This window comes from Nannospalax galili, unplaced genomic scaffold, assembly GCF_000622305.1.
Source record: "Nannospalax galili isolate Female #2095 unplaced genomic scaffold, S.galili_v1.0 scaffold648, whole genome shotgun sequence".
NCBI classification, from domain to species: Eukaryota; Metazoa; Chordata; class Mammalia; order Rodentia; family Spalacidae; genus Nannospalax; species Nannospalax galili.
In genome coordinates this window covers 831,990-855,364 of record NW_008360311.1, presented here as the reverse complement: position 1 = coordinate 855,364, position 23,375 = coordinate 831,990, and the positions used below count along the sequence as shown (strand labels likewise).

Here is a 23,375-nt window from a genome sequence, read left to right as displayed (position 1 = left end):
ACTGTGTACCTACGTGGGCCTGTGTCCCCCAACATCCCAAAGCAAGAAAGACCAAGCACGGCATGTGGCAGCCCTTGGTCTGGGTCTTCTACACATTTCCAGCTCCCTTCCGAAAATATATTTCAGAGTTTACCAAAGATACGCTGTAATCCTTGACCAAAAGTGTTTCTTGTCTGTCTCCTACTCAGGGGTTAGTTCAGTGAAAAGAAACACAAGTCCCGCTCATCGTTCACAGAAGGCAGGGTGGCTGACGTCTGTCTGCCTTCAGCCCTCATTCTCTCAGCCACTCTGCTCTCTCTGCTTCATTAAGGGTGGCAATCTTTCAAATGCAGCCACATCTCCAACCCCTGCCACACCTAGCTGGGGCCCATTCAGAGAATATCAGCAAGTCCTTCCCTGGGGCAGCCTTAAAAGTGGTCCGCTGGCCAAGGCAGTCTCTCAGTTGCTAGAAGATAGCCCAGCCGGTGCCTCAGGCCACACACACATGCTTGGGCCCAAGCTTCTTCTGCGGACTCCGCAGGTTCAATTTCACTTTAATCAGAAGTATGGAGATGGACATTTTGAGCAGATCAAAGGAATATGGTAAGAATTGAAGAATGTCTATGACAGGGCAAAAGTAGGAGAGAGGATGTTCATTGGGAAAGACAAGTTGCTTTCTGTGACATGTTGGGGGCTGGGGCAAGTACAGTCCCAAGTCAACTTTGGGAGAGAAGCCTGAAAACAGACCCAGTGTAGTCTAGACATTGGGACAGAGTTAGCCTGAGTGAGGTCTGTAGAAAAGAGCCAAGTGTGGGGACAGTGACTTCATCAGCCCCTGACCCTGCCTCCTCTCGGTCCCTCTTACCCCAACCACTGCTGCATGGCATGCTTTCCAGACTCAGAAGTGAGAAGCATTGCTACATTATCTGTACATTCAGGGTCTATGGTATAGTTGGAAAGATCAGCTTATTAAAATTAATGAATAATGTTAGTGAACTTATTCAAAAGTGCAGCCTCCAGAACACAGGCAGATAAAGAACTCTAAATCATAATACGCATCAAGAAATCCCTGCCCCAAACAAGGGAGGATTCTGGGCTGCTAGCAATTATCTATTTCCCGATTGAAGTGGTGGGTGGGAAATATCTACTTTGCAGAAGTTGGGAACTGTAGCATTTATGGCTTGTACATTAGAGCCCATATCGTATCTCAATTCTTTTTTACGTTTACAGAAAATCTTGTAGAATTGTAAGTTTATAGGAAAATACCCCATGTCCATTCTCAGGGCCTAGTTATTGCTGTTTCAAATAAAACTTAAAGAAAATAGGTTCAATGATATTATGGCTTAAATCTTGATCATCCACCAAAGGCTGGTGTGTTAAAGTGTTTTTCACCAGTCTGTGGCTCTATTCAAAGTGCAAAATGCTGAAAAAGTGGAACCTAGTGAGAGGAAGTTAGGTCATTGGAGGGGTGCCCGGAAGAGGATATTAGGACCCTCACCCCTGTCCCTCTTTGTGCTTTACTTCCTAGTCAATAGGTGACAAGCTTCTTTTCTCTCACAGTCTCTGTGATCTTCTCTCTCACTGTAGTCCCAAAAGGTTTTTAACAAGGCCAAGAGACCACACGCTGAAACCTCTCAAAAAACATGAGTCAAGGTAAGTCTTCCTGCCTCATAAGTCAATTATTTCAGGTATTTTGTCATAGGAATAGAAAACTGAGCAACACAGACAATTTTTCAGTCATGAACCATTGTCATCAAATGGAAGTTGCTGGTTGTTGATGAGGAGGGGCAGTGGTATATTCTATCAGTCACAGGAAGGTGAAGAGTCAGATAAAGCAGGAAAGGGTGAGATGATGCAGAAGTGAAAAGGAAGTTCCAGCATAAAAATCACACCCAAGACGACATCATTCTGAGATGGAGTTAACAATGCCAGGCTTGCCACATTGTTTTGGAGATGAAATGTTAAACGTTCCTGTAGGATAGCACTCACAGTTGAGAAGGTTCTAGATACAAGCCAACACTTAAACATACTCTCATAGCAAATAGAACGTTGACCCACTACCTAAAGTACTGTGGTAGATTATTTGGGAAACGCCAAACACAAAACATGCCCCTGTTTCCTAGTGGCCCCACAAGGCCAGCTACCCAGTGGCTCTCTTGAGTGTGCATACTCTCTTCTTAAGCTTCTCTTTATATAACATGTGATTAAACCTGTGTTAAAACTGTTTAATTTCCAAAATAAAGCCAAATTGTTCAAGTCAGAATATGGTGAGCATTTTGAAAAAACCTACTCCATATGAGGAAAACAAGAAAGGCTGGGGGCAGCTCAGCAGTGGAACATGTATTTAGCATGCAAAATGTCCTGGGTTCAATCCCCAGCACATACCAAGCACACAATGTATATAATATTTACTGTATCCCAGACATTGAAGTAGATATTTATATATGTTAACACATTCTCTTTGACAACAGACTGAAGTGAACAGTGATGTTCATCCTCATATTTAACAACTGGGACTGAGAAAGAGAGATAATGGATCTCCTGAGTATAAGCGGCAGGAGCCCCTCCGTTCCCCACCCACCCCTTCCAGGCAACCTGGCCGAAGAGCTCACTCTGTGAGCCCTTAGTCCCATTTCAGCTTTACTGAGAATAAATAAATAAGCATGTTTCTGAGAGATGGCTGGGAAGAGCTCCGTGGGCTAGTGCCAGAGATCACAGGTAGGAGGTATATTTACTTAGTAATCAGCTTTCATGCAGTGTGTTTTGAACATAACAAAATGCACCCATTTTAGGTATACAGCTCAGTGAGCTTTGAGGAATTATGTACTCAGCTAACCATAGTCCACAAAATGAAAAGTCAAGGCAGAATTTCATCAGCCTCCAAAGTGTCTTCACGTTCCTTTGAAAGACAAAGCCCCTGCCTTTCTCAAAGCCAAGTAAACACCAATTTGTGTCTCCCAGAAATACACCCATTTTGGCTGTTCTGGGATTCTGTATCAATGGACTCACATCATCTATATCTTGTGTTGCACTTCTTCACTCACAATATTCTGAAGATTTATCCATGTTACTTTGCATATCAGGTGCTCATGTCTAATGTGTTGAGTAGAGTTCCATTGCTGCAATATCTTAACACTTGTTTGATCCACTCACCATTTGCTTTAGGTTTGGGGTCATTATAAATAAAGCTGATATGAATACTCAGGCACAATTTTTAGTAAGGTCATATGTTTTCTTTTGAGTAAATATCTCAGAATGGAGTTTTTGAGTCCTATGTTCCATATATGATTAACATAGAAACTGGAAAAGTGCTTTTCAAAGTCACTGTGTCATTTTACAGTTTCATCAGCAATACATGAAGGCTCACATGGCTCCAAAGTCATGTCAACACTTGGAACTGTCGGATTTAACTTAAGCTATATACTCCTCAATATATAGCACATTTTGTGTTGCAGTTTTGAGGGTACTGAACAGATTTTCATGTATACATTGGCCATTCATACCCTATTATTTTGTGAATAAAAATTGTTGGCCATTTTTAACTGGGATGTTTACTTTCTTATTGAATTATAAAAGTTCCATTGGATACAAACAAGCCCTTTGCCAATATATGTGTAACGTGAATACTTTCTCTTAGTCTGTGGCTTATAGGCAAACAACTGTTGAATACACAGCTATTTTTCTAAGAAAAATTTGTACCTTTAAAAGGGGGCAGTGCCAGGCCTGGTGGCACATGCCTTTAATCCCAACATGGGGAGGCAGAAGTAGGCAGATTTCTGTGAGTCCCAGACCAACCTGGTTTACATAGTAAGTTCTAAGCCAGCCAGGGTTACAAGGTGAGACCCTCTCTAAAATAAAATAAAATACAAAATAAAGTAAAATAACTAAAATAAGAAATAAGATAAAATGGGGAAGAAAATCTCAGTAAATGATGAACATAAGAATGAGCACAAATATAAACAAAAAACAAATATTTTATTAAATTTTTATTACATTTACTTGTATATAGCGGGGGGGCACATGTGCCATGCTGCATGTGTGGAGGAGGTCAGAGAATAATTTCGGGAGCAGGTTCTCTCCTTCCACCATATGGGCTAGGGATCTAACTCAGGTCTTCAGTTCAGCAGCAGGTACCTTTACCTGTTGAGCCATCTCACTGGCCCCGAACATTTTAAATAAAAGGCTGATACAAAGTCAACGATGGGTAGGTAATACGGCAGAAAGGCAAGTTGGAGCGAGGCAAAGGAGGCATTTATTCTATCTGCTTCAGGGATCCATAAAGGTCCCCTAATAATGTAGTCGATAAAGTCAAAGCTCTGCTTTAGGAAAACACTTGAAAAGCAAAGACTTGCAGAGTTTCCAGAGCCTCATAATAAAGATGACACAACTTCGAAGTCACAGAAAATGAGGTTCTACTGGTTACTTGTTGCCGTGGTGGAATGTCTGACTTTCAGGGAGGAATCAGTTTAGCTCAGGGTTTGAGAGGGTTTAGTCCATGTCACTGGGCTTCCTGTGTTTGGGCAGAACATGGCAGCAATGGGCAAATAAGGTGATGCTTCCTCATCTCCTGGTAGACAGGAAGCAGAGCGGGAGGGGGGACCCAGGAACCAGATGGCCTTCAACAATATGTATAGCCATAGTGATCTAATTCCCCAGGCTATGCCCCATCACCCAAAGCATCTAGATCTTTCCATACAGCACCACCATCTGGGGACCATGCATTAAAAATAAGCCTGTGAGAGGCATTTCAGATCCAAATCATATCAGATGTACTGAGGCAGAGTATTAAAAACAAATTATAACCTATGCAATTCAATCAACAGTTCTTAAGAATTAGCAGAAGTCAGGTATGAAGGAGTAAGGAGAGAGGAGGACCCAGAGGGCCCAAACAGGGGGACTGCAGATGGGTAACGTTGCCCCACTGCAGCAGGAGGCACTTGCAAGAAATGAGGGGACTTCTGTGGATAAGGGCCATGGCTGCTGGGGGTTACCACATCTACCCCACGTGAAGCAGGAACGTCCTATCTCCCTTGGGGAAATGGTCTTAGAACTATGAAATGGGAATCATCTGCTGTCTTCCAGGGGAAAATGAGATTTTCAGCAGCAAAGTGTGGTAGGAGCAACAGACAAAGGTTGAGGAAACTAGGAAGAAGAGAAAAATGGTTTCAAAAGTGGGAAGAAGCCCGAGGGATGGCTGGGAATGCTAAGCAAGTCCATCATGGCTGCTCGGTGCTTCAGGGAGGGGTGCTGAAGCCACTGAGAAAAATGTGCATCCTGTTCCAATCCTCTATCTTCAACATATTCTATTTGAAGAGAAGTATGTCATATCTTTTAAATTCTCTTTTTATAAGCTATATATTTTTATAACATTGTCAATTTAAAGCAGTAAGCTTGAGTTAACTTGCAAAATCATTTATATGACGAAAACCATGAATTCCCTGAGGCAGATGAACTTGTGGAGTGGTTTTCAAATTTTTTTTTATACCACAGAGTAACCTTCCCTTCAAAGGAAACTTTATTCAGAAGTCCAACTTCCGAAACAAATAGAAGAAAAGCTGATCTGATTACAGATAAGGGGATAGGAGCACAGCCTCACTACACTGCCAACAGACGATAAAGAGTGATAAACATGGTTGGGGACATAACTCAGTGGCAGAGCACTTGCCCAGCATGTACAAGGCTCTAGGTTCAATCCCTAGAACTACCAGAGAAAACAGATTGAATGACAAAATTAGGGGAATGGATAGATAGATGAACAGGCAGATCATTTCTAGCACTTACAGAGTCCCTGCAGAATAAAGTCATTCCATAAGATCAGGAACATTATCTTTGGGGCTCTGCTGTTGTCTTATTGGGGTCTCAATTAGCAATAGCACTTGTTAGCACTAAATAAACATTAGTGAAAAAATGCATCTGAGCCTCTAAATAATGATAGAATTTTTAAAATGCAACTAGCATTTATTAACTAAGCCTGGTCTCTGCTGGTTGCTCTAGCACTATCTCAAATAAGCTGTCTATCCCAATGGAGAAGCCAAATGACAAAGGATACAACTGGGAGAGGGTAGGAGGCAGTGAAGGAACATCTCTGCCTCTGGTATTTTTTGCTGCTGGCATTGGAACTTGCTAAATCAGATCAGCACACCCTCTGCTCACTTAATAAGCCACCATCCATACCCTCTGCCCCATAGAGACCATCAGGAGGTGCTAGGAGTTTTGTGACTAGGCCTATGACATTCATGCATTTTCAACAGAATGCCTAGAGGTTCTCCACCATTGAACCAAAAAAAAAAAAAAACCCTCCAAAATTTAGAGGTTTAGAAGAAAAACAATTTTACTCATATTACCATGCTACAGATTCAAAATTTGTGCTGGGATCTGTTGGGTGGCTCTGCTAATCTTAGTAAAGCTTGCACATAGACCTCTGATTTGTTGTTAGGTTGATGTACTTGTTTGCCAGGGCTGCTGTGACAAAAAAACACAGCCTGGATGACTTCAGTAACAAAAATTATTTTCTGTTAGAAGTCTGAGACCAAGAGGTCAGCATAGCTGATTTCTCCTAAGGTTTCTCTCCTAGGGTGGTATGTGGTTATCTTCCCCTTGGTCCTATCTACTCTTTAAAGAAATCCTCTTTGCTAAATACAGTGTCATTCTGAGGTTTCATGAGTAAAGAATGTCGAATGAATTCTGAGTGAACCCAGTATAACAGCCAGCAGCATCCGGAGGTCTGAGGACTGTCAGTGGAAGGCTCAGCTGTGCTTCATGTTTTCTTTCCTTCTCCAGCTGGTTACAAGTTTGCTTACCTGACACTGGTTATAGGCACCCCAGGAGAGAGAGAGTGAGAGGGAGGAGGAGGAGTGAGGACCTTTCTAAGCTTGAGCTCAAAACCAGGACATCACTTCAGCCACATTCTACTGCCCACAGTAGCTCACAACCAGCCCAAATTCAAGGGGAGGAGAACTGTGGTCGTTGTCACCACCAACCTCAGCCAATGTCCTCTCTTCTCACGCCTGCACATCAAAGATCCAGTGTTTACTACCAGGCTAACCCTGAAGGCCCAAGTGAGTCATTGGAATTTGTTTTTCAGCCTGTCCAACCTGCTGTGGATACCTTTCCTCTCTCGAGCCCTCGTTGGTATTCTGTGCCGCTCCCTTCTACATCAGAAGAGGTTCTGTGGAAAGCATTCATTCTGAGAGGAAAATGACTAGGTGGCACGTGCCACTTCTCTGAAGACAACCACATTCTAATAGATGCATGTGTCTGAAGCTAAATGATGAAGTGCTGTGGCAGCATTCCGGCAGTTCCAAGGAGTTGGAGAAACTTCTGAAAGCCTGTGAAAATTGCTTCTCTACATGGGGCAAGGGAAGTCTTTTGTTTGTTTGCTTTTTAGTTACTTTAGACAAATCAAGTATACATCCCCACTTCCAGTGGCCACTCGATAAACACTTATTGAGTGTTCCACCATCTATTTAGACTGAAATTTGAAGTTCTTTTCTGTGTAAGTGATCACAGAAGACTTTTAGAATGAACTAGAAACGAGAGAGCTGAGCCTCAGGCCCTTCTAAGCTACCACCTGATGGTTTGACCTCTCTTGAGCTATTCTTAGCTTATCTGAATCTCAGTTGTTTTCTCATTTGCAAAATGAGAGATTTGGTAAGACAATTTCTAGGACTGCTTTCAGTTCTGATTTCCTAAGAAGTCTAATAAATCTTCCGAAGACAAGAGCAATGGTCCATTCTCCTCCCTCACTAGCCAATCAGACCCTCACTGTGTTCGTTCAACATGTGTAAGCCAATGTGCAGGTACAAGTCTGTGGGCACAACCATGTGCATTTGTAAGTGTACCTGTGTACTTGTGCAGACCCATGTGCCTATACAAGCCTGTGTTCATGTGCAAGTACAGATCTGTGTGCATGTACATGTATAACCCTGTGGATGTGAGTGTGCCTATGTGCTTGTGCAAGTCAATGAGCCTATACAAGTCTACATATGTGTATAAGTGCAGGTCTGTGTGCTTGTGCATGTACAACCTGTGCATATACGCATGCCTGTGCAGTTGTACAGACCCATGTGCGTGTGCAAGCATAAGTACAAACCTGCATGCATCTGACTGTTCCAGACCCTTTGTTCACAAGGCCTGTGCATGTGTGTGGAGCCCTCTGTGCAAACACAAGTCTATATACACATGTGTATGAGCCTGTATGTGAAAATGTGCATGCATGTGTGAGCCCTGTACATGTGTTTGCAAGCCCTGTGTATAACTATGCAAGCCTACATTCAGACAAGACTGTATGTATGTGTGTTTATGTGTGTGTAAGCTCAGTCATATGTGTGAAATTTTATGTGTATGTGTGGAAACCCCTTTGCACATGCAAGCCCGTGTACATGTGTATGCAATCCCATGTATATGTGAACTGTGTTCAGGGGCAAACCCATGTGTGTATACAAGCTCATGCATGTTTGATCCCTGTGCATATTTATACAAGTTCATGTGTATCTGAGCCCTATGCATGTTTGTGCAAGCCTTTGTGTGCATGCATGTGCAGCCCTGTACCTGGCTGTCACTTTATCTGGTCCTTTGTACTATGAGCATTTCTACAATGATCAGCCCAAATGGGTCATAAGCTGTCCTAGATTTTCTAGATTCCTATAAGCAACTCTGTGGAAATAGTAAGACTGTTAAGTTTAGGAGGAATTGTTGATAGATTTCTATTCACCAAATATTTTCTTCTCTGAGAATAGCTCAGTAATGAGGCTTTAAAAGGTTGGAGTTCTTCGTTCTCTGACTCTCAGTTCATTCCTCCAAGCAACAACCATGCCCAGTGTGTATTTCTCTGTGTATACATTGAAATGCAGACGATTGTATACATTTTCTCTACCCACACAGTGCATCTATCTGCCCTGCATATACACAGTCATCTTTTGCCTTTAAACATTAGTCTGTATATACAATGTGGGTGGTGTATTTGGACCTGGCTGGGACAGGCCATGCACCTATATATTTCACGGTCCTGTCTTAACAATCTGCCATAACAGAAAATGAGAAAAAAATAAACAGGGACAGGGCTCTCTTTTGCAAATTCAACATCAAAAGTCATTGAGTGACTTTTCTGGGCAATAACAGGAGGCAGAGCTCAGGAGCAGCAGCTCTGAATTCTGAGTGCTGGGGGAAGCAGTTCGATGCTGTGTCTTCTCCTGGGCTCTGTCAAGCCCCATTACTTGGGTGGACATGGTTTGGCTCAAACAGCATTCACTATTCATTTGTTTTACAAACACACTACACCTTTCTTGGAAGGTTAATCCCCAGAGATAAAATGTTTGGAGGTTGATTTGGGGCTTAGCAAGTTTCTACCTTTAAAACCAGGTCTCCAAAGAAAAACCAGAAACTGAGTTCAAAGGTGGATTACCTATCAGAGCAAACTTAAGCTTTAGCTAAGCTCCTGCTCAACACTAACTAAAAGTGAATAATATATTTTTTTAAGCAGAGAAGTTATCCCTTTTCACAAATAAGGCTGTTTCTCCAGTTACCTTGAGGCTCCAAAATTCAATATCTCTAATCTACAGGAGTACACTGACTGAGCCCACAGAGATATCATGTGGCATGGAATTCCAGTGGGTTCTCCTGAGACCCAGAGCATTCTTCCATCGCAAGGTCATTGCTCTGAGTATTATTAGCACAGCAGTAAGGAACAGATACACAGTAAAGTTCAGGGTGAGATCAAAAAGTGAAGCAAAGATTATCTTCAACTTTCCGGTCTGTTCAGCACTGAGTGGGAGTACAGAAAGAAGAAGGAAGAGGATGAGGAGGAGAGGAGGGGGGGGAGAGGAGGAGGAGGAGGAGGAGGGGAGGAGGAGGGAGGAGGAGGAGGGAGAGGAGGAGGAGGGAGAGGAGGGGGAAAGGGGGCCATGAGATGGCTCAGTGGGTACAGGCACCTACTGCTAAGCCTGACAACCTGAGTTTCATCCCTAGGGACCCACATAGTAGAAGAGAGACACAACTCTCGCAAATTGTCTTTCTTACTTCCACATACATGGGCCTTGATCCAGGCACAAACATGCATGCATACACACACTCATACACATGCCCACAACATAAATACAAATGCAATAAAAAGTTTTAAGAGAAAGAAGGGAACGGAAGGAGGGAGGGAAAGGGAGGTAGGAAAGAGACTTCCCAGTGGAAGGAAGGAAGGAAGGAAGGAAGGAAGGAAGGAAGGAAGGAAGGAAGGAAAGGGGAGGAAGGAAGGGGGAGGAAGAGGAAGGAAGAAAAAAGGAGGGTGTGGAAGAGTTGAAAAGAGGAAGAAGGAAGCGGGGAGAGGATGTCATGTCCTGGCTCTAGAAGGTGAAGCACGAGTCCTGTGACCACTCAGATGTAATACAAAGCAGTATTCACTCAAACGCTTACAGGGGTAGCTGGAAACAGATAACTTAAAAACTTTAGGAATTTCAAGAAGAACTTCAGTGTAGCGAGGGACAGTGTGAGGCAGAGTTCTAAGACAGTCCCAGGGTTCTGCCCCTTGGTGTGCTGTGCTTGCCCTCTGAAGTACAGGATCCCACCCCTTGAGTATGGGTGGGTCCAGAAGTTCTTATAAGTTAGAGAGAGAAGGGACAAATTCCAAGATGCCAAGTAGGATCTCCTCCTGCCCTGAGAAAACAACGTGTGCTTTTTTTTCAGAAAGGACACCACCACAGGATGGGTAGGTGGTCATTCCTAGAGGAGGGAGGCTCCTGACTGCTGGCCAACAAGAACTCTTTCCTCCAACTGCCAAAAGCTGGCCCATGCTGACAAATCCATGTACCTGAGAACTCTTGAGTATTAAAAGAAACACAACTTGATCTTGCTTTGACTCCAGTTATGAGACCTTGCACCAAGAAAACACCTCAACCATGCATAGACTCATGACTCCTTACCTGTGAAGACTGGGAGATGATGGAATGAGTCAAGTCACCAAGTTTGTGGTAAATTGTCACAGAGCAAAAGAAAAGAGTGCTGAACATTTCTCAGAACAGAAATACTTTGAGTTAGGCCCAGAAGAAGAGGTTGAAAACTGGAAAAAATTTATAAGAGGTTGCAAATGGCTGTGCTGTGGAGAAAGAAAGAAGTGTGTGCATAAGGGGAAGTCTTCACATCATTAGATGCGGTACAGGGTGTTTGAGACGTCATAGGCAGAGGGACCATATGTCTCATTGTGATGTATCTAACATGCTTACCTCATGAACAGGTCATGGGCTATGAAGCCCATTGCATATGAGAAAAATTGAGGTCCAAGGGTATTCACCAGACATGCACTGGCATGTGATTAACCAGGATAGGGTCAACTTTCTAAAGTGAACATCCGATGGAAATATATGAAATACCATTTCCCTGTAACAAAGGAAATGAAATCCAGATTTTTCAACCAGTACCTGATGCCCGATACCCAGCATTATATCCCTTCATTCAACCTGCTACACTCTATCCAAGACCTCCAGAGAGAGAGAGAGAGAGAGAGAGAGAGAGAGAGGACATGAATGCCTTGCATTGGCCATATGAACTCCCTAGACTGTTTTGTTAGTCTCTGCTGCTCACATCCAGCTTCCCATCCCAGCCCTTCACTATGGACCTTACATTCTTCCTTTAATTATTTGGAACAAAGAAATTTTTTGCCCTAACCCCCAGGTACAAACTTTCTTGAGTGATGCTGTAGTCTAACAAACATACCTTTATTAGCACTAAATATTTTATTGACAGCAATAATAAGACAGAAAATTAATACTCAAATTTACTGGGTGAATACCTAAAGACTCTGCCTTTTATGCACATTATCCTGTTATACCTTCATCACACTTTTTACATGCTTACCCATTAATTGCTGACTTTCTCAAAGGCAAGGGTGAGATAGCTTTTCCATCTTTGTATCCCTCGGGGCCTTGCACAGGGTACAAACACTCAAAACATATTTAGCTCACGAGGTGAAACAGTTTAATACAAAAGCAGAGCTTGAATTCACGTTGGATCACAGAGCACGATTCTTTTGCTACCACACCATCATGATCAGGTAAATGCCTGTTGCCGGGCATGGTGGCGCACACCTTTAATCCCAGCACTCAGGAGGCAGAGGCAGAAGGATCTCTGTGAGTTCAAGGCCAGCCCGGTCTACATGGTTCCAGGCCAGTTGGGGCTACAAGGAGACCCTGTCTCCAAAAACATATGAATGCCTGCCAAAGACCTTGTAAAGCTACAAAACCCTGTGAACAGGAAGGAGCAGATACCAACACAGGTCCCTTTCTATGCCTTTCTCCTATCTTCCTCCTGCCTCCTGCTGCCAAAACAACTTAGATTATGTGAAAGCTTATCAGCAGTGTGCATCTACTGCATCTATTCCAGAAACTAGAAAATAATGGAAGAAGGTGACTTTTGAGTGGTAGAAGCAGCATTCAGGCTTGTGAAAGGACAGCTGGGAATTCAAAGAATAGGGCATGGAGATCTGGGCTCCGTATGGGATCTCCAATCCCTGAGCATAAGAGCAACCCAGGAAGCTTCCAGTGAGGCACTGGAACCCTTACCTAGCCCTTGGAATTGCATACTGAACTCTTTTAAGTATTGCTTTCATAAACAGATACTAGGAGCTGTAATAACTTTCAGTCACATGGGTGAGCAGAGCTCTCCTAGCTCAAGTCTGGCATCCAGAGACAGGCAGTACAGCCCTCTTGATGGTCCTCTCCCCATCTTCATCTCTTACCCTGGTATCTAACAAAAGATGAAGAGTAAATTAGCACTAAACACTGTTCAATGCTCCTAACCCAAAGATTCACCCAGGAAAATCAGACGAAGAAGTGCTTCCTCTCAATTCAATATGACAGACTCTACCAAACCTCATAGCTCTTCTCTTCCTTTGTTCTCCCACCAGCAGGGTGTGCAGCCCCCCTTGTTTCTCCTTTGCCTGTGATTTCCACCCAGCCCTCTCCTCTCTAACCTAGCCTTCAAAGCACAGGTAGGTAGATCTCTGTGTGCTGCACACTATAAGAGAAAAAGTATCAGGATCCAACCTGCAGAGTCAGCACAGGGCTGCAAAGGAGCAAAGTATGCCAATTAAAAGTATAATCCTTGGGAACGGTTAGCAAAACACTATTTACTTTCCACAGAGGAAAAAAAAAATCATACAACATTTTGACCCAAGAAGCGGAGGAAAGTGGCCTATTTTGTGTTGTGTACAATGTTAATTCTCACTTTCATATCATTCAATTCAAAGTTTGTTTCCAACAGAACCAGGGTCCAGAAGAAACCCAGCGATGAGAAGGAAGCAGTTGCCCTCTAGGAACTGATGGTCCAGCAGCCGACTGTGACCAAGAAACAAACAGCAGGTCTGGGGCTGTAGCTCAGTGGTGGGGTGTTCTCCTCAGCATGCACAAGGCTTGCGTTCAACCCCCAGGACTGCAAATAAATAAACAAGAAATAAACAAGTAACGTACAGCAGAGTTGGGATAGTGCTTCAAGAAAGAAGCAGGCAAAGAGATGTGTGGAACTTTAGAAGTAGGCTTGGGAAGGATCTCTGTATCTCTGCTTCCCTTTTCTGGTACATCGGACAACCAAAAGCTGTTGACATAGATTTCTGAAAAAGAAGAAATAAAAATATGTGTTCTTTTCTATTATAAAACTGTGCATTCCTAAGAAATATGATATTATCAAAACTGGCATTACAAAAGCAATTATTCTAGTGGATAATAAAAAGTTGGTGCGAGAGAGTTTCAGGTGTACGATAACAACGCTATTTTTCCTACAGGAATTTCAGCGATGAAATTGTTTCCACTAGGCCTAAGTATATTTTGTTATTTTAGGTAATACATTGGTTCATCTAAACTGACAAATCTAAACATCCTGAGAAAATCTGAGCAGCTCCTAAAATAAATCTAAAATCAGTTAGAGACCATCAAAATCAAACCTAGCTCTGTTTACAGTGGGGAGCAGATTGTATTACTCTCTGCTCACTATTCTAACTCCCTCCCTGAGACAAGCTCACAGACCTGCAAATGCTGAACTCATGAGGGACCTGAACTGCCTAGTGTGATGGTGTGCGCTTGTAATCCCAGCACTTGGGAGGCTAAGGAAGGAGGATCAGGAGTTTGAAGCCAGTCTGGACTGAAAAGCAAGTTCAAAGGCCAGCCTAAACTACACAGTAAGACCTTATCCCAAAGAAACAAGCAAAAAACTAGAGTGCCCACGTGACTAGTTTTGGCCAATGATGTCTGGACTTAAGTGAGAGGCGTCATCATATGCTCCACTATACCTTTCCCCTTGAGCACCGATGCCACGTGTAGTCCAGCCAAGGGTTCCCCTTCTGCCTGAGCCCTGGAGTAAAGATAACTACAGAACTCAAGGTGTGGATAGACTGTGTTGTGCAGAATGTGTCCCCATGAAGTTCATATATTGAAATCCTAACCCCAAGGTGATAGTATTCAGACACCGGGCCTTTGGGAGAGGACTAGGTCATGATGGTTGAGCCTTCATGAGTGGTATTAGTGACCTTCTAAAAGGACCCCAGATAGCTTCCTTGGATCTTCCTCCATGTAAGGACAGAGATACTTTCTATGAACTAGAAAGTGGGCTCTCACCCAACACTAAATCTATGGACCCTCAGTCTTAAGCTTTCTACCCCCTAGAACTGTAGGAAATAAATGTCTGTTGTTTACTGGCTTCTGGGTTCATGGCATCTTACTATAACAGCCAGACAGACGAAGGCACATGATAAAAGCTTTGTTGTTGCAAGCCAGCAATACTCAGAAACCATTGGTTAGTATGACAGGACCCATTTTTTCTCTTCTTATTGATCACAGATATAAAAGTAAAGAATCGTAAACTGTGCGGGCAGCAATTCCTGTAAACAACCTCCTGAAAGCCTAGTGGTGTTTCCCTGCTGTGATCTTGAAGGTCTGATGGGGTCTACACTACTGCCACTTGAAGACCTTGTACCAGGCCTTTTTCAAACATTGCCTCACTTGATCCACAATGGAAATAAATCAGTGTAAATGGTAAGAAAAGCTGAAAGCCAACAGGAGCTTCCAGACATAACTTATTAAGTATGTAAAGAAGGGGTTTTACTGCATTTCATTCCTAGATCCAGCCTTCCTGTCATTCTTCCTCAGTACGAATTAAGGAACAAGTCAGTTAGCCATTTAAGCAACCTCAAATTACCTCAAATTACAGCTCTAAAGACATAAAAACTGGGTCCCGTTCACACGATCTGAGTTCAGTTACTTAACCTCTCCAAGCTTAAATTTCTGTGGATTAGAGATAAGACACCTTCAGCATGTTAGAGGGTGTCTATATGTGTGGTACCACCCATTGCCTGGCACACATCAGCACTAATTTAATGATCACATTCAGCACAATTAGAGTAAGTTCTGATACAAACGCAGTGCACCAGGACAGAGTAAAATCGTATTCCTTTGAGCATCCTAGAGAAAGAGATCCCTTCCGTGGTCCCCAGGAAACTAGGCACCCTCAGACTGGTACCAGAGAACCAAAGTGCACAGAGATGCAGCTGGGCTTAGGACAGGTTGGAAGTCAAGGACATGGGGTACAGAGGGCTACAGAACCAGACCTACAGGGCAACAGCAACCCAGCTAGCTCTCTGTCAGGCAGGGACCAAGACAGCAGCCAGCAGACCTGGAACAGATAGATTCATCACATATAGAACAGGTTGGGCCCCAATGGCCAGAGCAAAGGGATTCAGAGGAATGGGACTTGGCTCAGGATGAAGGCAGAGGGAGCGAGAGGCAAACAACAGGAGCCTGTGACACCATGGCCTCCAACTGCCAATGAGCTGATAGGAGCAGCTGATGGGACTGACAGGAGGTGAGGATGACAAAAAGCACTTAAGCAAGAGCTTCATGTCTCTGTTGTTGTTGCTGAAAGCCTCCTGCCACGGAACAAAGCAACCAGTCAGTCACCCTGTCACCAGCCCCGCCTCTGCCCACCTCCCTTTTCCCACCTTTGCAGGCCCTACATTCATCCCTTTGTCTCTCTAGCCTAGACCCTGGCAGTCCAGACCCAGCAAACAGAAACACACCAGCTGGAGCCCAGCCTTTAACGGCTGTCTCTCAAACCACCAGCTCTAAAGGCTGGCTGGGCTAATAGGGGTCCTGGCCACAGGAGCTAGAGCTACAAAGAGGGGCTTGCTGCACAGGGACCTTCCTGTCTCCACAACTTGCCATGAATTTTACATTCAAAAGTTAGCTATATGTTTATCATTTCAGTGCCTGGTGATGCCCTTTTCCCAGAATTCAGGGTAGACCTATAGCTTTTTGAAGATGGAGGGTGACTTTGCATTACAAATTAAAAACAGTTCTGTTTGGCCATTTCTCTCCCCCAAAAGGAAAAAACGCTTGGAGTTGGAGGCTCCTGGGTTCTTGCTCTGGCTTCCACTCATTCTTCGGAACTCACTCAAGCATGTCTGCTCTTGAGCTCCTTTCATCACCCTCCAGGGTCCCCTCCTGGAGCATTCCAGGTAGCAGGTATCACCATCTGATGTCATATGTTAGCAGATGCCACTTATTACCTGCTTGTCTGCCTGCCTTCGTCCCAGACTGTCACCTCCCTCACAGCCAGCCAAGATAATACTCTCTTTCCTACCCTCAGCATCCAGCACAAGCTGCTAAACAGTCCCTTGATCGTATCTGTGAGACATCCAACTTTCAAATCTATAAAGTTGGGATGAAGTGTATACTTATTTTTGTCTGTTGGTACCAGGTTGGTACTTGGGGGGTCACATGTCAGAGGAAAACTGAAGGGCGTCTGGAGCTGTCCAGTGTGAGTTACAGATAAATGGAAATGCTGAGCACCTTGCTGCTTCACCCAGCATTTCGAAGCACGTTTTGTATGACTGGCATCTTGCCAGTACAGACGAGACCCTTCCTGGAAAGGGACAGGTCCCCACTTGACTTGCTGCCTCTCTCAGCCCTGTACTTAGCTCTGGCTGTGGTCCAAACCAGTAAGCTCCAGCTCCAGGGATTGCCCCTCACCTTGCTGGTAGTAATGACAAATCCCCACACTCTCCATGGAAAGATCACCAATCACACTGAATGCCAGCCTTGCGGAGAGCAGAGAACCTGGTCTGAGGAATGGGAGGCATAAAACATTCAACGTGTAAGGCACAGTCTCCCTCACAAGAAGCATACCTGACAGAGTATGAGTAAGCAGAAAGGAGGGTGGAAGGCATTCACAAAAAAGGAAGTTGTGGTTCAGAGGTGGGAGGAGCTTCGTTCCACTGGGCTTCAGAGGAGTCTTCAGGACAAAATGGCAGACACAGCACTGGGAGAGGCTTTTCTCAGAAATCAAAGCACTGGGGGACTCTGGGGGGATCGGTCCCTCCACTTCTCCATCATATACACCAAGTGGTCGAGGTGGAGATTCAGTCACCGATCTGAGAATACGAAGCTCGGCACTGGCAGTGCTGGGGCATAAACAGATATGACTTGATCACCCCTCTAAAATTTCCCTTCAAATTCAACTGTCATTGTAACAGAGTTGAGAGGTGGAACCTTTAAGAAATGGTTAGGGCAGGAGGACACAGTCTTCATCAATACTAAGAGGGGAGAGTCCAGCCCCTCCTCCTCTCTTTCCAACATGTCCCCTTGCCACGTGATGTCTCCTGCCTTGTTATGGCCCTGCAAGGAGCCCTCAGAACATACAGCCCCTGGATCTTTGACTCCCCTCCAGCCCCAGAACTACTACCAAAATAACTCTTTGTTTGTAATTTGGTCAACCTGCATAATTCTGTTAAAGCAGCAGCAAGCATGCATACTAAGACACCAACTGCAGCCCACAGTTTGGCCAAAAAATGACCTGACAAGAGTCTGCTGTAGTTAGAAGAATGAGGAGAAGAAAAAGAAGAACCAGAAAAATGAGAGAGAGAACAAATTATATTGAAAGCAGAACCTTTTATACACAGAGGAGAGAAGACCATGTTTTGAAATTATACTGCAAAATCCTAAAAGCAAAATAATGAAAACCCATAACAAGATGGTAGCTGTAGAAATGGGAAGGTGTAGATAATTCTAGAAAGGTAGGTTTCAAGGCTAATAAAGTGGTAGCTGAAGGGGGAATAGGATTTCAAGGCTTCAAACTCAAACAACTTAGAAATCTGTATTTTTTAGAACATACTACCACCTTCCCCAATGGGGAAGCAGTTCTCCAAGAGTAGCAAAACCCCCAAATACAATTCTGCTTCATGCCTGAGAGTTGCACATGGCAAATGGGGGGTGATTTTTCTCACTGCGGTACTCTTCTGTATCATGGCAGCAATATTATTAAGTTTGTAAATAATTTATCTCAGATAAATCAGTGGGGTTTGGAGTAGTACAACTTACCACACTTCTCCTAAGGGTACCCAGTGCTGAGCAGCACCATCCCAGCTGCTCACGGGGGCTCTGAGATGTGCAATACCCCCTAAATTCTGTCTCCAATCAGAAGCCCCCAGCTTGGTGAGGTTTAATCATGTTCAAATCTAGGATGTGCCCAAACATGACAGAGGCATTGTTTTCTTTCCCTCAGTCCTCCGTATGTTAAAAGCATCTATTAAAATGTGTCTGAGATGGAAGGCGCCCAACACGCTGTCATTAATTTAAGAAAATAAAATTGCACCATATGAAGGGTTATCATAAGGAAGATGGTGACCAGCTGTTCTCCATCTCCTCTGGGTTAGAATAAGAGAAAGTGGGAGGGAGTTCAATATGAAATTGAATCGAGTGGGAACAGACAGAAGGAAGGAAACGTCACCAGTGATGTTCCAGGAGAGAACAGTGGCGATGAGTGTGTAAGAGCTAGCCACGGGATGGGGAACACCTGCTTCTGCCAGCTCATTACAAAATTTACTGTTTCTCTGCCTGGGTGGCCAAGCGGCCAGTGCCTCCTTCTCTTTACCTTTCTCCAGGCAAAGACTGCTTTGTAAAACTTTTCAACTAAATCTAGGAACAATGGCGGCATTTCCATTTTAATACAAATTGGGGTCTTCGGGCAAATGAATAAAGCAAGAATTGGGTTGTGAGAGGTTCTTTCCATGACTCAGCCCACAGCCTCCTGTAGCATCCAGTGCAGCTCTGCCTGGACCACTCAGGACTTACCTGAACTTTACAGATCCATCTGAAATTCTGCCAGTTGCACTCTACTTCCCACCTGGCCAGGTGGTGAATAATGAGATAACAGTGTATACCACTGACTCCGAATCCTGCTTTTTCTCTGATACCTCTATTTCATGCTCATTTTTAAGCATCCAGCACACTGTCTCGATCACAATGTGTTCTTAACAAATAATTTACACGATCCATTTGCTGCCTAGTATGAATTTCAATCACTTGTTCTCTCCCTTCCAGTTATATTTGTGAGCTGCAACTCCCACTGGAGAACTAGGGACCTGCATCTCTGGCCCAGAAATTTCAAAATACCAGCAAAAGAGCAAAGAGTATTTTCTCTGAGAGGAACTGTCTCAACCTTGAAACTGCCTCCAAGTAGGAGGCAGGTGATGTATGCTTTGTTTGGGGAGAGAGACTTGACTGACTCCTAAGGTCATAATGTCAAAGGCTTGATCATCAGCCTACACCTCTATGGAAAGATGGTGGGATTTAAGAGGTGGGCCTAGCAGGAGGAAGGCGAGCCATTGGGATGTACCTTGAAGGTAACGTTGGGACGCTGCCTCTCCATCTCTCCCCTCTCTGTCTTTCCCAGTCACTGTGGGATGAGCAGCTCTGCTCCCCCATGATTTCCTATCTGTAATGTTGTCTTTCACCACAGGCCCAAACTGAGGAGGCCCAGAGAGTACAAGGTGAAGTCTCTAAAATTATGAGTCAAAATAAACCTTTCTTCTCTATAAATAGTTTATGTTGAGTATTTTGACACAATGAGGGAAAGCTGACGAACATACTCCACCTTTCTTTTGGGGCTGTTTCACTACAATCAATCCTCCAATTCAATGAAGATATCATTAAAGGTGAAAGAAAATCGGAACATCCCTCAAATGGACAAAAATGGGTTGGCCTGTCACACTAATGCAGCAGATAAAATCTGGGAAGTTAAGTACCATCGATTATGCAAATTATTAGTCATAACCCTAGAAGGCAGTAAGGAGAATATGCAAATATACATACTGTTAGTGGAGGAGGCACAAAGTGTTAGGGTCTTTCAGAGGAGGGAGAGAGGGAAAGATTTCATTGAATTAGAAAAAAATGCCCAAGGGAGACGGTATTTGGCAAATGCTAGAGTGGTAGATGATAAAAAGCGATTTATAATTCAATAGAACTTAATGAGTTGGTCAGAGGCAGGCAGGAAGCCTGCATAAGACACAGGGTGGGGAAAGTTGGCCCAGGAAGCAAAATGGAGTCAGTTAAGGGGAACACACGAGGGGAAGAAGTGAGAACCTAGGCTGGAAAGGCTCAGGGTCACAGCTCAGATGGTCCTGAATGCCCACCAGGGTCAGAGCTTTATACATTACTCAGTAAACAGATAACTTGAAGTTTTAAAGAAGGAAGTCATTCAATTCGATCCTCACGTAACCCTGAAGTGCATGCTGGCTGTTTTGTTTTCATAAGGACTTCTCAGTCTCACCATAACTTCCCCAGATCTGGCCTCCGTGACTGGGTCCCCATACACCTGAGTGACCACAGAGCCCAACTTAGTGAAGCCCATCTCACCCTCCTTCTGCTCCATCCCATTCTTCTTAAGATGCACAAGTTCCCCATTTGGGTCTAGAATGGAAGAAATTCCAACTGAAAAGGCAGAAGGAGAAATGCTTTTGAATAATAATCCTTGGCACACTGGTCGCCTTTTTTTCTTTAATTAAGGAATGTTTCAGCTGAAAACCTGGCATGGCCCCTATGTTGAGGATGTTGGTAACCAATGAAAGCGACTAGAACACAGTGAAGAAAAGGGACTGGGGATAAACTTGCTCCTTATGTAGAAAGAGAGAGAGAAATGAATGCATAAACCTCAAGGCTGTTTCCCTGACACTTCTGAGCAGGAGACAAAGCCCTCTGTCCTGGAAACTTCACAAGAACCTTGAATCCAGCCTCCACACCAGCAGGAATCTGAACCCAGGCAGGGTTAGAGGGACAATTTGGTTCCCTCCAAACTAAAGCAGCATTTATTGTGTCTTTAAGTATTGTAAAGTTAGTTGATGACAATTTACTCCCCTGCTGACAATCTATGTCAGAGTTTCAGCCTCAGGGGGATGGTTGTGATCTCAGCTTTTTCAGAGAAAAGAAAGAAAAATGAAAGCAGCAAACACACGCCACCCCCACTGAACTCCAGCTCTTTTAATGGACAAGCTGACAGAGTCCTTAACCAGCCTCTCCCTGGGTCCCTGCCATAATTGCAGGCTTGGAAGGAGAGCTGTGTTTCCTGTGATTAGAGAGTGTTTGTGCTTCTGTCCATTAGGAACAAAGAGGAGGGAGTGTTTTCAAGAACTTGATGCCAAACATTCTTCACCAGGGAATTCTACTCAATTATTTGCAAAATAACCTCTTAGATGGTCATTTCATCATTAAAGCTTTTTTTTAGAAATTTTCCACAGGCTTGGTCAGAGCCGATTCTGAGAAGGGGCACTTTGGAGATTATGTGGTTGATTTAGCACCATCTTCTCCTAAGAGTAACCACCACGCCCCCTTCCCATCTTGTTCCACATCATGAACTCAGGCTCTTGCATCCGTCTGCCCAGACACTGATGAAGATACACAGCAAGATTCTCCAGCACCTCCTGTCCCTCTTCCATCAAAGGAATCCATCAACTCAAAGGGCAAGGGTTGGGGCGGGGCAGAGCAAAAACCCCCTGGAGAGGCAAAAAGACAAAGCTGGCGTCCTTGTCCTCTGGGCTGCTTAGCAGCAGCAGCCCTTTCAGAAAGGACTGGAGTTAGTGAGAAGCTCTCTTTGCTGAAAGAAATGTCTTTTGGCTAGAAAGAGAGACCACAATCACATACCCTAAAACTCAACAAGGCTGAGCCAGGAGCTGTGCAGAAATCACCTTCCTGACCCCTGCTGACACCTTCCTGTCTTCAGTGGCCCCGCACATCAAAGTCCCCTCAAACATTTCATCTCAAACACAACAGCTGATCCAAAATCTCCATCTGGACAATGCAGCTCAGATCCCACTTCCCCACCTAGCTCTATCTAGCTCACTACTCTCTTACCCTGACCTCTCCATTCTCCAAAGCTGTCTTCACTTGTGGTCACCCCCGGAGTCCAGGTTCTCATTAGTAATATTCCTCTCCAGAGCAGAGCTTTGAACTGTGAGCTGCTGCAATACTAGTAACAGCTGCCTCCAGAATGTAGTCAGGAGGAGTGCGGTAAAGGGGTAGGCATGCAATCTTCGATGTCAGCAATCAGGTATCCTATCACCACATAAGGACATGGAGGAAGGCTTCTCACTACAGGGCAGTTGAAATGAGTACATGGGATAGAAGAAGAAATGTTAAATGGGGCTGTAGTGGGCGGGGGACTGCTTTCCACATTCCATGAGACAGGGAAATGGAATGTGTGCGCCTGTGTATACATGTGTGTGCATGATTGTGTGTGTACCTGCCTCTGTGCATGTGTGTGTGTGTGTGTGCACATGCATATGTTGAAAAGATGCTATCATGAAAGGGGCTCATGAATCAAATTAATACAGCATTTTCTGTGGCTGGGAATTAGTGTATAAATAAAAGGCATCTGTGGAATTTATGTTCCTGCTAAGCATGGAAATTAGATTACCAGCACCAGAGATGCCCCAGACAGGTCAGATAGGGAAGATGTGAAATGGCCCTTATTTTATAGTTATTGGAAAAATACGGATTTTTCTTTTCTGGTATATTTATACACCCTCTCAATTCTCATCTCACACACACACACACCACACACACAAACACATACACCCACCACACACACACGGTATCCTCAAGTTCCTATCTTATAAACAAAAATAGTAAGTTCAGTTATTCTGGGGCTTTGGCAAAAATTGCTTCTGTTCCTTTTTCACAGCTTTTACTGGTTCCATTCAAAGCAAATGGCCCATCTGATGTGACACTGGCCCTGTGCTCTAGTTTCATTTCTGTTGCTGAGATAAAATATCCTGGCACAAAGCAACTTAGGGGAGAAAGGGTTTATTTGGCTTATGATTCCAGGTCACAGTCCATCATTTAGGGTAAGGAAAGGCAGGACCACATCCAAGAGGGGGGAGAGAGAGAGAGAGAGAGAGAGAGAGAGACCCCAGGGAGGCTTGGAGCCCAAGGCAGAGAGAGAGAGAGAGAGAGAGAGAGAGAGAGAGAGAGAGAGAAATGAATGCATACATGCTTCCTCATGCTCAGCATGATTTCTCCGAGAGAGAGAGAGAGAGAGAGAGAGAGAGAAAGAGAGAGAGAGAGAAATGAATGCATACATGCTTCCTCGTGCTCAGC

General features: G+C 44.1%; 1 long non-coding RNA gene across 2 annotated transcripts in view; it reads right to left on the bottom strand.

The window, feature by feature from the left end:
- Positions 1 to 11,704: 11,704 nt before the first annotated feature.
- LOC103727025 overlaps positions 11,705 to 23,375 on the bottom strand; it is a 110,331-nt gene continuing 98,660 nt past the window's right edge. For both annotated transcript variants that reach the window (XR_003848042.1, XR_003848044.1), the window contains one exon: positions 11,705 to 13,567. This is a non-coding gene — a long non-coding RNA (uncharacterized LOC103727025). The remainder of the gene's footprint in view (positions 13,568 to 23,375) is intronic.